Genomic DNA, 12,558 nt, shown 5'->3' with positions numbered 1-12,558 from the left:
GCCACACCATGTTTACATCACCTTTGCCATTTTATATCATCATGAGTCTGGGAGCTGAATGGTCCTGAAGGCTCACATCATCTTTCTCCATGCTCTGGGCACACACCTTTTCTTCCTAGTGTTGACAGGAGTGCACCAGGAAGGCACTCAGTTGCACAGCTGCCTTGGGAAAGTGCTAAAGAGGGGACTCACAGGCTTTGGGAACAGAAGGGTGGATTTAAACAAATTAACCAACATTCACACGCCTCATCTATAGGGTACCTGCCAAGACAAATTCAATGCTTGTCTTGGACAGAGTTTGTTTGGTTTTCAGGGTTAAACTCCACCAGCCCACAGTAAAAGGAAGTGTTCCTAGAGATACTCAGGGAAGCTGTGGTCCAGGGGCTGGGACAAGAGCAGGAGGAAGGAGACATGCTGGAAGTAGCTGATTCCCTCCACCCCAAATCCAAGTCCCTCATCTCTGGCTTCACACTGGCCGCGGTCCATTTTGTGGCATTCCTTTGTAGACCGTATTCTTAGTCCTTTGGTTCCTATAATGGAGCACCTGAGAGACTGAGTAATTCTCAAGAAAAATGAGTTGGTTTTGGCTTTAGGTTCTGGAAGTTGGAAGGTCCAAGAACAGCCAAAATGTGCTAGCGTCTGCTTGGTCTCTGGTAAGGGTTTCATTCTACATCCATTGAGGCAGAAGAACAGAGAAAACAAAAAGGCACAGAAATCACAAAATATAGAGGTGAACTTGCTTCAACACACACACACACCTGGTGCGGGGAGAGGGATGGGGAGAGGGAGGGGGAGGGAAGGAAGGAAGGAAGGAAGGAAGGAAGGAAGGAAGGAAGGAGCAAAGAGGAGAGGGGAGACCTAAATGCAGTTCTTGGATGTTCAGCTCTTATGGCCCACTCTAATAGCAGCCAGAGGTCAGAGGTCAGCATGCGAGTCATATTTACTCACAGCTCCTTGCTTATGTAGTGACTTGCCCCAATCTATGCATTCTCAGCAAAGCGTCTCATTTCTACACCCTCTGTATGTTTGCTATCTATTCTGTTGAGTCATCCTGAATTGCAGAGCTGAGGACACTCCTTCTGTCCAGGGTTCTTCATAGACATCTCATCTTGTGCCTATTGATGTGTGTGCACCAGGAAGCCAGTTGGTCAGATATCAGTCTTAGGAAATGGCTAAAAAAGATATTCTTATTATTTCTTTGTGAATCAAAGGGTATATTTAAGTAAATTAACCAACGTTCATGTTCTTTATCTTGAGGTCACATACACTGAAGATCTTTCATAAGTGTTAGCTAGCTGGCCCCTTGACAGGACTGAAAAAGTGAATATTTGTTTGTAGTGACCAAGAAATTCCAAGCTTCAGGTTCCTAGAATGGAGCATGTTCTCTTGAGCCACGGTCCAGTATTGACTACAGTCATGCAGTCAGGTAGGAGGCTGTGGTTAACTAGATCGTGAGGACCATACCCGACATTATCAAAATCTCAGAAGAGGGGTGTGTCCCTTAAAGATCCTGTGCTGTGATTTTATTTAGTCTAGAAGTCTGGGGTTCCCGGAGTCCATGAGGTGAATTTAAATGACTTCAATCACCCCAGACTCAGTTCATGTGTGGCTCTATTTGCAGAAAGAGATCTTACTGTAAACAGGTATGTAACAAGGGTGTCATGTTATGTTTCTGTGAGCACATATACAGGCTCATTTATGTGTATGTAACACAAGATCAGGAATTCTAAGAAGCAGGTAACCAGCCTCATCAAACACCAGTGGGAGAACCTAGAGAATGAGAACTGAGCACCGACTAACATACCTGGTCAGCCACTGCCACTGTACCAGCAACTTAAGACCAGTTCAATGTAGCAGATGGCAAGGGTACCAGGCAACATCGTTGCCAAAAGACAAGGGAGGATAAAGGGTGGGCCGTTGGGGCAGGTACCTTTTTGAAAAAATAATTTTTATAGTTTTCACTATTACATGCCAACAGAAAAAAAAATGTTGCCAAAGTGAGAGAAATTAACATGTTGCCTAAGAACACCTAAACTCATATACAATATGATCTTTTTAGGGGAAAATGGTGGGTTCTTGAGACAATGGCTCTATGGGGCATGGTTCTTGACTTACGACCACAACAGTCATGTGGAGTATTCATACCTATGCCCAGAGGGATGTGCTGAGACGTTTATGTGAAAAGGGACAAGTTCATAGGCATTGCTTGTTAGTGGATAACAGCTAAGTTGGGCACGGCATAGGTGGAGTGAGCCCACCTGAGCATGGGCATAGGCTTGGAGGTAAAGGAAGACATATAAGAAGTGACACAGTGGGGGCTTCAGATTGACTTTTGAAAGGATGTAGAGGAGCCTGAGTGGGGCATGGTATTGGATAAAGGAGCAGAGACGGTACCAGGAACCTTACCCTAGATGGAGGAGCCACATGTCTCTGTCTCAGGAAGATGTCAAGTGAGAAGCTAGCAGTATGAAAATACTAAATGAAAAACTCCAGAAATAAACTGTAGGGTGGAGGGTGGGGGATGGGGGTGGTACGGTCCTCACCAGACATACACACACCCATAGCATGGAGGACAAAAGCCAGTTTGCTGGAGCAAATTCTGTCCTTCCTCCACGGGGACTCAAGGGATTGAATTCAGCTTCTCAAACTTGGAGACAAGCATCTGTACCCACTGAGCCATCCTACCAGCCCTCCTTCCAAGGTCTTTTCATTCATAGACCTCTGACTGTGGACCAGCTTTGGTTTTGCATGAGGATGCTGTGCCATGGAGTGGTTGTTTCTTTAGGTTAAGGAGGCCCAAGAAAACAGAAATCTCCTCTTACAATCAACCTCCTAATTGGATAGTTATGGCCTAGCTTTATTTAAGTATTTCCTCCTGTCTAGTGTGAGCACACCATTGGTGGCTTCAGCAAGGAAAGTTGTGGTGTGTGTGTATGTGTGTGTATGTGTGTGTGTGTTGGGGAGATGGGGCTGCACTGATATGGACAACAAGTTCCGTTCTGTGATATGGAGCCTCATAAGTCAGGATGGGAAATGCCTGAAGACCCTCCCACACCCCCACTGAACACCTCAGGAATTTCCATCCAGGTTTGACAGAGATGAGGCACAGATACCCTCCGCCCCCAGCCAGAATTGGACTGAGTATAGTAGCAGACCCTGGGGGTTAGTTGAGCTAAGCCTTTGGGGAGTTGGAGCTCTTTTTAGTGGATCAGACCAAGGGAAAGGCCCTCTTGCCCTCATAGTCCCAACAGGAAAAATTATCATTGAAATTCCTGAAGCTGGTTAAATCTGACTTTAGAAATTAATACAATTTACCAAGCGGCTGGCTAGGGGGGATACAGTAAGCATCCTGGTGCATCTCTGAAGAATCTGCGCAGGCCAGAGGAAGAGCATGAGAGACTAGAAAGCATTTGCTCAGTGTGAAGAGGGAGGAGACTGGTTCCGACTGGAATACCTCCCAGGGGACTTTCTGAGGAGTTGCCTGCTGCAATTCCTGCAGTCTGCTTCGGTCCTATCTCCACTAATGTCCAGCCTTACAATAAATCCCCTCCACTATAAGATGTGGTTACCCTTCTATGCTAGGCTTCCTCCATGTCTTTCACAACCACCTCCCTCCCCAGACCTCTCTGCAGAAACACTGACACCACCGCCTCCGTGCTGAGCTCACAGGGGACCTGCCCTGACCTGTTCCAAAGGAAAGGAAGGGAACCAGCCACGGGTAGACCTTGAACCCAAAGCTGGGTGGGCTGGATACCTGGTGGGGCCTCTGTCACAGCTGATAGAGCACCCTTCAGAATCGTGTGCATAGCAGCCATTGCTAAAATTAAAGGAAAGTAAAAGAATTCAGAAATGAGGCTATCACTCTCAGCTTGCATTGTTTACTTTTTCAAGGACGTTGTCTTTGGAGCCAGCCTTTGTCACCAGTAAGTCAACCTGTGCTTGCTCTCTCTGGTTTGTTTCACCTCCTATTGTCTTCTCCTCTCAGCTCACCCTGGCTGTCAGCATCTACTGAACTCTGACCCAAAAGAGAGGTCTGCTTGCTGATGAACTGAAAACTGATGAGTCATTCCTCTAATAGGCCATTACACACGTATCGCATGCATGCTAAAACGTGCCCCCCCCCCCCACTGCACATCCATGGTTCACACACCACACATAGCATTCACACTGCACAGATACCACAAACACTGCTGTATGCTACACATATCCCACATATGCTATGCAGACAGAAATGGCCCCACATATGGGGAACACTCACCAGAAACGTATCATACCCATATCTACACAGAGCACTGACCACATATGTAACACACATGCCCAAGAGTCATGTGGATCCTAAACTACATTCATACCTTACTCACTCTCACCCAGTACATGATATATGACCACATAATCCCCATACAGCACACACATACATCACATAGTACGCATCTAAAACACCTGTACAATAAGATACACACATTCATATTTTACTCTATACACATGAGCACTCCATACACTCCTGAGATTCACTCATGCAAAGTGCTAACGCATATTTTTTCTCCAAGTTGATGGCCAATGACCATGCTGGCTCTGTCCCTCTCATTATAATAAACGAGCTAAACACTACACTACGAGACATTCAACCTTTGAGAGAAGGTTCCTCTCTTCCTCACTGCTCACACTAGATATTTCCTTCAGGGAGATAAGATACTTCGCAGTTTGGTTCTTAGCTAGAAAGTGGCATGCTGTCTGGGTAGGAACTCTGGAATCAGTGGCCCCAGCCTCGGCTTCCAGCAAATAAAACTTAGTACCTGAGATGATTCCAGCTAAGGACAGGGAACCACTGGTGAGCTGTGTGTGCTCTATCTAATGTCCTGCCAGCCTCTCTAGTTCTTTATAGCTCTGCAAAATGTCAAGGTACTCCCATATACCCTGTCTCCCAAGTAGCCATGACAACATCAGTGTGCAGTAGTCTTTGTCATTCTCACTGAATTGATATCACAGAGGAAACAAAAAGTTTTGGAAGTCAGGCTGATTTGTGACCAGCCCCTGTCTTCAGAACACACCAAGCTGGGCCTCCTAAGCCTATGAGTTCTTAGGTCTAGGAAACTCTCAACTCCAGGGCTCTGACATTTCAGGACACTCTGATTTCCCCCATGGTCCTGAGCCACTAGGCCTCCTACTTTGCCTCTACAGAAAACCTCCTGAGAACCAACTGCCTACACTGTCCTGTTTCTAGCCGGCACATCAGAAGATGGCAGGGCTGCTGTGCAATTAGATTTCTAAGGGCAGCCATGTAAATTAAATGTATAAATCATTATAAATTGTTATTTAATAACGCCAGAGTGAATAGAGTGTCTGCTGCCGCTGGCACGCCCGGGCCTGTTCCTTTTGAACTGACTGCTGGCCAGGAAACATCAGGCAAGCTTTATCCATGTGTTCCTAGTTCATGATAATGGAAGTAAAGTATGTGCCTTTGTGGAATATTATGGGTTTTTATTTTAACTCCCTGCCGAGCTCTTTTTTTTTTTTTTTAATTTATTCCACCTGAAGTGTGCACTGCAAAGCTGGTGGGGAGGTGTGGGTATGTGAGCTTTGATTCTGCAAACCTGCTACATCCTAGACTGACTTTGATCAGAGGGTCAGAGAAGTTTATAAGGGCAGAGGCCCTGGGGATGTGAGTGGAGGTCAGGAGCATCCACGCCCTAACCCCACTGTCCTCTCTAGTGTGTTCTGTCACTCAGCTCTTGAGAGCAGTGAGGAGATTCTCCTTTGGAAATTATAGGTGCTTCTGGCTGTTTTGAGGAGGGAAAGGGGCTGGTGGTTTCCTGAATCTCATTGTCTGGCATGAACAACCCAAGTTCCCACGTAGCTTATCTCTGTCCATTCTCGATAGGACTAGAGTCAAGATATTTTTCTTTCTTTTCTTTTCCATCTTGTTTATTTGGGTTTCTTGAGACAGCCTCTCACTATGTCCCCCAGACTGGCTTGGAACTTACCATCTTTCTGCCTCTTCTTCTAGGGTGAGACATGGGCCCCTGGTCTTTTCCCTTTCACCTGAATGGTATGCCCTCTATTTACTGGTGGGTAAGAACCGTGGCTTAGACTTGTTATACTTCATTAAGCAAGGTCTGAGAGGGCACTCCTGGGGAATGGGACATTGATACAGTGTGGGCCCCTGCTTTTTCTGGTCAGGATTGGTTTACCCAGCTCAGGTAACAGGATGGAGCTAAGCAGACTCTCTCCTCATTTAAGTCTCCTGGGAAGCAGGCATTGATGAGCCAAGGTGAGTCCATCTTATGTGCTCTCACTTCTGGTTTTAGGACCCAGCATGGAAATAGAGAACAAATCTGGAATCCACTGTGAGCCGTGATCTTAGGCAGTGAGTGATCCTAGGTAGCTGTGGACAGTTTCTTCATCTCTGATGTGAGAGGAGCCGAGATGAGCACCTGCTGGCATCGTGAGGGTTAAATGGCTTTACCTACCTCTCAGGTTTTATATACTGCTCTTTATACGGCACGTGGTCCCAATGCCTGGGTGGGGTTTGCATTCACTTCCATTTTGTCTTTGCTTTGTTGTTTTGGTTGGTTGGTGTGATTCTTATTTTCATTGAATATCCAGATAGTTTAGGTTATATAGTCCGTCATACCCAGTCATTTCTTCTCAGTTTATTACCCCCTTTTAATTTTGCTTTCTTGTTATGTTTTGCTTTGAGACAAGGTCTCATTATGTATCCCTGTCTGGCTTGGGACTTGTTATATGGATCAGTCTGGCCTCGAACTCACAGTGATCTGCCTTGCCTCTGCCCCCTGAGTGCTATAACTAAAGGCAGGTACCACACACTTGGCGATATCCCCTTCACCTCAGCACATGCCTTCCTTCAGATCCCTCTAGAGGGCTAACCATTTCAACTTTATTCAGGTCTTACTTTTTCCAGGGCTTGTCCCTGCTTTAGCACTGTCTGAGGCCCCCTTTTGCCTTCTACTCCTCCACCCTCAGACTCTGTTCCTGGAATTGTTCCAGAGATGCCACACGGTGAAGGTCACGGCCTGTGAACCAAATGCTGTTCACAGGTACATGACTGAAATGCAAGCTAAAATCTGCTGCCAACGCAAACACAGTTAGAAAACTTCCAGCATTCAGTGCTCCTGGCTTCTCCGAAAGGTAATAAAACCTGACCATCCTGGGTCTGTGCCGTGCAAGATGCCAATACGTGGGAGCTCAAAGTTTACCCTGCCTCTTCACAACCCGGGAGCCTCCACCCTACTTCCTGGTGGCCTTTCTGTTGCCTCTGACCTGGATCCAAGAGTCACTGCATCTTGTGGTGTCTACTTTAGAGCAAGTCAACCCAGGAGTCGCAGAGGAAACAGAGCAGCATCTTGTAGTGTGAAGAACCAGCTCCCATTCTGTATTTAACCATCTGTCTTGTCTTTTATCCGGTGGTGCTGAGACGGGGATCCTTGGAGCGAAGTGCAGTGCAGACACTTGATGAGCTTCCGGTCGTCCCTGTTCAATCACGTGGGGCTTTCCAGGATCACTGTGTTGCCGAATGGCATAAGATGAGGTGCCAGATCTCTCTATGAGAGCTTTTTTTTTTTTTTTTTGGTTTTTCAAGACAGGGTTTCTCTGTGTAGCCGTGGCTGTCCTGGAACTCACTCTGTAGACCAGTCTGGCCTCGAACTCAGAAATCTGCCTGCCTCTGCCTCTGCCTCTGCCTCTGCCTCTGCCTCTGCCTCTGCCTCTGCCTCTGCCTCTGCCTCTCTGCCTCTCTGCCTTTCTGCCTCTGCCTCTGCCTCTCTGCCCCTCTGCCTCTCTGCCTCTGCCTCTGCCTCTGCCTCTGCCTCTGCCTCTGCCTCTGCCTCTGCCTCTGCCTCTGCCTCTGCCTCTGCCTCTGCCTCTGCCTCTGCCTCTGCCTCTCTGCCTCTGCCTCTCTGCCTCTGCCTCTCTGCCTCTGCCTCTCTGCCTCTGCCTCTCTGCCTCTGCCTCTCTGCCTCTGCCTCTCTGCCTCTGCCTCTCTGCCTCTCTGCCTCTGCCTCTCTCTGCCTCTGCCTCTGCCTCCCAAGTGCTGGGATTAAAGGCGTGCGCCACCACCGCCCGGCTTCTATGAGAGTTTTTGCTGGTGGTGTTGGCAGTTAGGACACTAACAAGCCAGGACTCTGGGCAAACCTTGCTGCTTTCACCCCAGGAGGAAATGCAAAACAGCACAAAGCACTGACTTTCTCTCTCCCTCTTGCTGCCTTCCCAGCCAATGGAAGAAGGTTCTTCCTACATACTTACTGCCATGCTGGCTTCCACAACAAAGGGCCTCACACACCTATCTGTGGCCCACAGGCTGGCACGGCGCCAGGATAAATAAAGGCCGTGATTTTTCTTATTAATCATAAACACACCGTCTCTCTTTCTATTGTTCTGTAGCCTGGTTCACACCCTATAGAATTGTATTCCGTTCCTACAGCCCTGACATGCCCTAAGCTACAGTTGACATTGATTCAATGGCTCCTAAAAGGTGCTATCTGTTCCCTTGTGTCTACAAGGAGCCCTCTGACTCCTTTGCCACAGTGGTGACTCAGACCTTCGGAGAGCAGGGCACAGCAAGGTCACACGCCACCAGGGAAGGGATTCTGAACTCAGCAAATACACCGTGGTTCGGGGGTGGGGTGGGGTGGGGTGGGGAGGGTGGTTTGGGGTGGGGGGTAGTGGAGTGGTGGGGTGGGCCTGAGTGTCTTCTCTCTTTCTTTGGTGACTAAACTCAGGATACATCTTAGTGGAGAGTCACTCTCGTGTATGAACCCTGCTAGCTTCATCTTGTGTCTACTCCAAGAGGCCCTTTGAAGGGCCCCTTTTGATACAACAGGCTTGAGGCACTCCTGGACTAGCCTACGGTCAGCAAAGCAAAGAATTTTGATGACCGGGTTAAAGAGATCTCACCGGCATAACTCACCAGAAGCACACTACAGGAATGTCCAGTCCAGGCTTGTGTGTGTGTCCCAGGATAGCCCAACACAGATGGGGATGACAGTGCCATGTGTATTATCAAAAGGGTGGACAGCAGCCACCATTTAAGAAAGAAGTCCCGCTGAATGTAGCTTTGTTCAACTAGCCACAAATGTGGGTAGGGAAGAAAATTACAATAACGTAGACGTGTCCAAAGTAAACCCAAAAGGTTGTAAAGTTTTAAAAGTCCACCGAATTGTGCTCACATCTTAATTAGAAAGCAAATGCTGGCACATCTCTTCCGAGGAGTTAAACGGTTTGAATTATGGATGAGACGGATTCCTTCAAGCTGAGCCTCTCATTTGGACACTCATGGAACCGGGCAATGACACAGCCATAAGAAGCTGCAGCTGATCACCAGACACCCCTGTGCTTCTCCCACTTCTGAAACTCGAGTGGGCCCCTGAGATAAGAATGAGAATGTCTGTCTCCTGTCACTTTCATCTGGAGGCCCTGTGATGACGCCTGCATCTTGTTTCTTCCCCCAACAGTGGAGGCCACGTGCCAAGCTGTAAGTACGATGGCCACTCACCCTACATTCAGCTGGGGCAATAAAAGCAATGAGAGTTAATTATGTCAAAATTCGCAGGGTTTATTTGTCAATGGAGTGGGGCCTCCTCCGTTCTGCTCGGCCCTGTCACACACTGAAAGCAGAAAAAACTTTCCCCCTGATAAGTTAGTAATAAATCTTTGACCGATTTTATGGTTACTGCCAAACAGTTCCAAAACCGGAAAATTCTGTTTATTTTAGTTTCAGTAGTCGATGTGGAAAATTACTGGAAGCAATAACTTAATCTAACGAAGTGTTGTCTGTGAGAGGGGGCATGGCTTGTAGATGCTTCCCTGAAGAATCTTCTCTCCCTCTGACTCCTCCCATTTAGGTCTATGCTTTCCCTGCTTTTCATGTCCGCAGAGTGAGAAAAAAATAGATATTTTGGAAACATAGTCATTGTGCTCCCATTTCTTTCTTTTACTTTGTTTAAAAATGCATATCAATGACCAGCAAGATGCGTCAGCAGATCAAAGCGCTGCTCCAACCCCGATCATCTGAGCTTGATGGAAGGATGAGGCCTGAATCCAGAAACTTGCTCTCCTCCCTCCATACTCAGGCTATGGCACCTGCGTGTACCCCCTGACTCCAAATCACAAACACACACACCATACATATACAGACTCAGTGTTAATAATAAATTAAATTAAAATTAAAATATGTGTTTGAAGAGTTCAATGTGGCAATCCAGGCGAGGGAAGTCACAGACCCTGAGACTCACTGGTTGGGCGGCTCAGAAGGGTGAGCAGGAGAGCAGCGTGGGATGCTGAGAAACTGGTAGCACTGGTTGCACACAGGAGCCTGAGAAAATAAGGACATACACTGAATACAGTGGGTCTGGAGGTTTTCTGGACATTGATATGCACCGTGGAGGTCCTCTAAGTTGATGATGAAAGTGGAAACTCATCACCTAGTCTTGGAACCACATCTTTCACTGCTGAGATATACAAATATCAATTGTCTCAGCCCTCAGCAACATGCTGTCCAAGTCTATGGCCTGGAGAGTGGTCTATGGCACCAAGAAGAGGATTCTCGGAGGTTCAGGCAATCATGAAGTTGCCTGAGGACCCTGGAGAGATGGCTGCTTCCAGATGGGGATTAGAATATTCCAAGTCCGGATGGGCATGTTTTTAGCAGAATTTGATGTATTCCAGGAGGGAACACATGGAAAGGACATAGGTACCAAATGAATGGCTTCCGGTGGCCAATGCAGATTGTAGCACATTGACTAAATAACAACCCACATGGCTTGCTGAAGCACCTGAATAAATGAGTATCTATATTACATATACATATACATACATACATACGTGTGGGTATCTATATTATATCTCTATATACATATGTGTGTGTGTGAAGGCCAAAGTTCTCTATAGAAGAATGGCAATGTCAAAAGTTGAAGGAAGTAGAAAATCTCTACTGGGCATCCTGATTATTAATATGTAATTCATTTAGGACCCATTAGCAGGCACTAAAACTAATGTTTGAACAATAGACAAAGGTCGGGGAATTTGCCATTCTTGAAGCATTTCACAAGAGGCTTATCAGAAGCGCAAAAGGGTGTTTACAGTGAAGGGAGACTCCTCAACTCTGGAGTCATGTCACAGCATCACAGGATGGGCACAGAAAGGGCTGCTCCATTTCATCCCTGTGGGACTTCTGCCAAGCATGAATAACCTCAATTCAGTCATGAGAAAGTACCAGGTAAACCCAAATTGCAGGATCCATCATCAGCCATTCTCTTAAAGATGGTAAGGTTGTGAGAGCTAATGAAAGACTGGGGAAGACAGGGATGTGGTGACTGAGGGCAGTGTGTGTGTGTGTGTGTGTGTGTGTGTGTGTGTGTGTGTGTACATGTGCATGTGTGTGTGTGTGTTCAGGTGCACTCATGTGTGTTTGTGTGTATGTGTATGTAAATGTTTATGTGTGTGTGCAAGTGTGTGTATATGTGTTTGTTAGGGTACATGTGTATAAGTGTATGTGTGTATGTGTGTGTGTACACATGTGTGTGTTCAGGTACATGCATGTGTGTTTGTGAATATATATGTATACATACATGTTTGTGTTTATGCACATTTATGTGCAAGTGTGTGTACGTGTGTGTGTCCAGGTGCATGTGTGTGTTTGTGTATGTAGTCAATGCTCTATACTTTCAGTTTCTATATGTTTAGATTCTATAAACCTTATATCAAAAACACACCTTTTATCTGTTTTGAATAAATAGAGTTTAGTTTTGTTGGCATTATTCTCTAAACAATAGGCCGAACAATTGCATGGCATTTACATTTTGTTAGGTATTATATGAGATTCACAGCATTTTATTTAAGGGTCTTGACTGCCTGTGGATTTTGGTATCCTCAGGGATCCTGATACCCATTTTCTACAGACACCAAGGGCTGTCAATAGATACAAGATTAAGTAATGACAGGAAATGTGATAGAGCACCCATTAGGGATCCATAAAGAATGTGTGGAGGTCTGTGTAAAATACTTATTATTTGAAACTTAATGTGTGTTGCACTCAGAAAGCAGCTATTCAGATCCTGAAATAAATGATTCTTCATATTCTGCCCCCTCTCCCAGGTGCCTAAGTAGACACTTGTAAGCCCAGCTTCGGGGAAGGGGGAGAGAAACAAATATGTCTCCATGCTGGGAAGATCTGAGAGACAGAGAAGGCAGAGTATCAGACACTCATTCCTCAAGAAATCTTGGAGAAGGAGCTAAAGGGAACTGCAACCCTATAGGTGGAACAACAATATGAACTAACCAGTACCTGGGAGCTCTTGTCTTTAGCTGCATATGTATCAGAAGATGACCTAGTCGGCCATCACTGCAAAGAGAGGCCCATTGGACTTGCAAACTTTATATGCCCCAGTACAGGGGAACGCCAGGGCCAAAAAGGGGGAGTGGGTGGGTAGGGGATTGGGGGGGTGGGTATGGGGGACCTTTGGGATAGCATTGAAAATGTAAACGAGGAAAATACCTAATTAAAAAAAAAGAAAAAAAATCTTGGAGAAAGTCAGATTCTCATTG

The 12,558-nt window shown here is 46.4% G+C and overlaps 1 long non-coding RNA gene across 2 annotated transcripts in view; it reads left to right on the top strand.

Annotated features, from left to right (window-relative positions):
- The window catches only part of G630018N14Rik, an 85,284-nt gene extending 72,976 nt beyond the window's left edge, over positions 1–12,308 (top strand). The window contains exons 11-13 of one of the 2 annotated variants that reach the window (XR_003950524.1): positions 6,982–7,546; positions 8,736–9,487; positions 9,980–11,396. This is a non-coding gene — a long non-coding RNA (RIKEN cDNA G630018N14 gene). Of the gene's footprint in view, positions 1–6,981; positions 7,547–8,735; positions 9,488–9,979; positions 11,397–12,108 lie in introns of those variants that run through there. The other variant, XR_003950526.1, reaches the window with a different exon arrangement.
- The last annotated feature ends 250 nt before the right edge of the window (positions 12,309–12,558 follow it).

Source organism: Mus musculus, chromosome 13, assembly GCF_000001635.26.
Source record: "Mus musculus strain C57BL/6J chromosome 13, GRCm38.p6 C57BL/6J".
In the NCBI taxonomy this organism is placed as follows: domain Eukaryota; kingdom Metazoa; phylum Chordata; class Mammalia; order Rodentia; family Muridae; genus Mus; species Mus musculus.
Note: the sequence above shows the minus strand (reverse complement) of the source record. Positions and strands in the feature narration are given on the sequence as shown.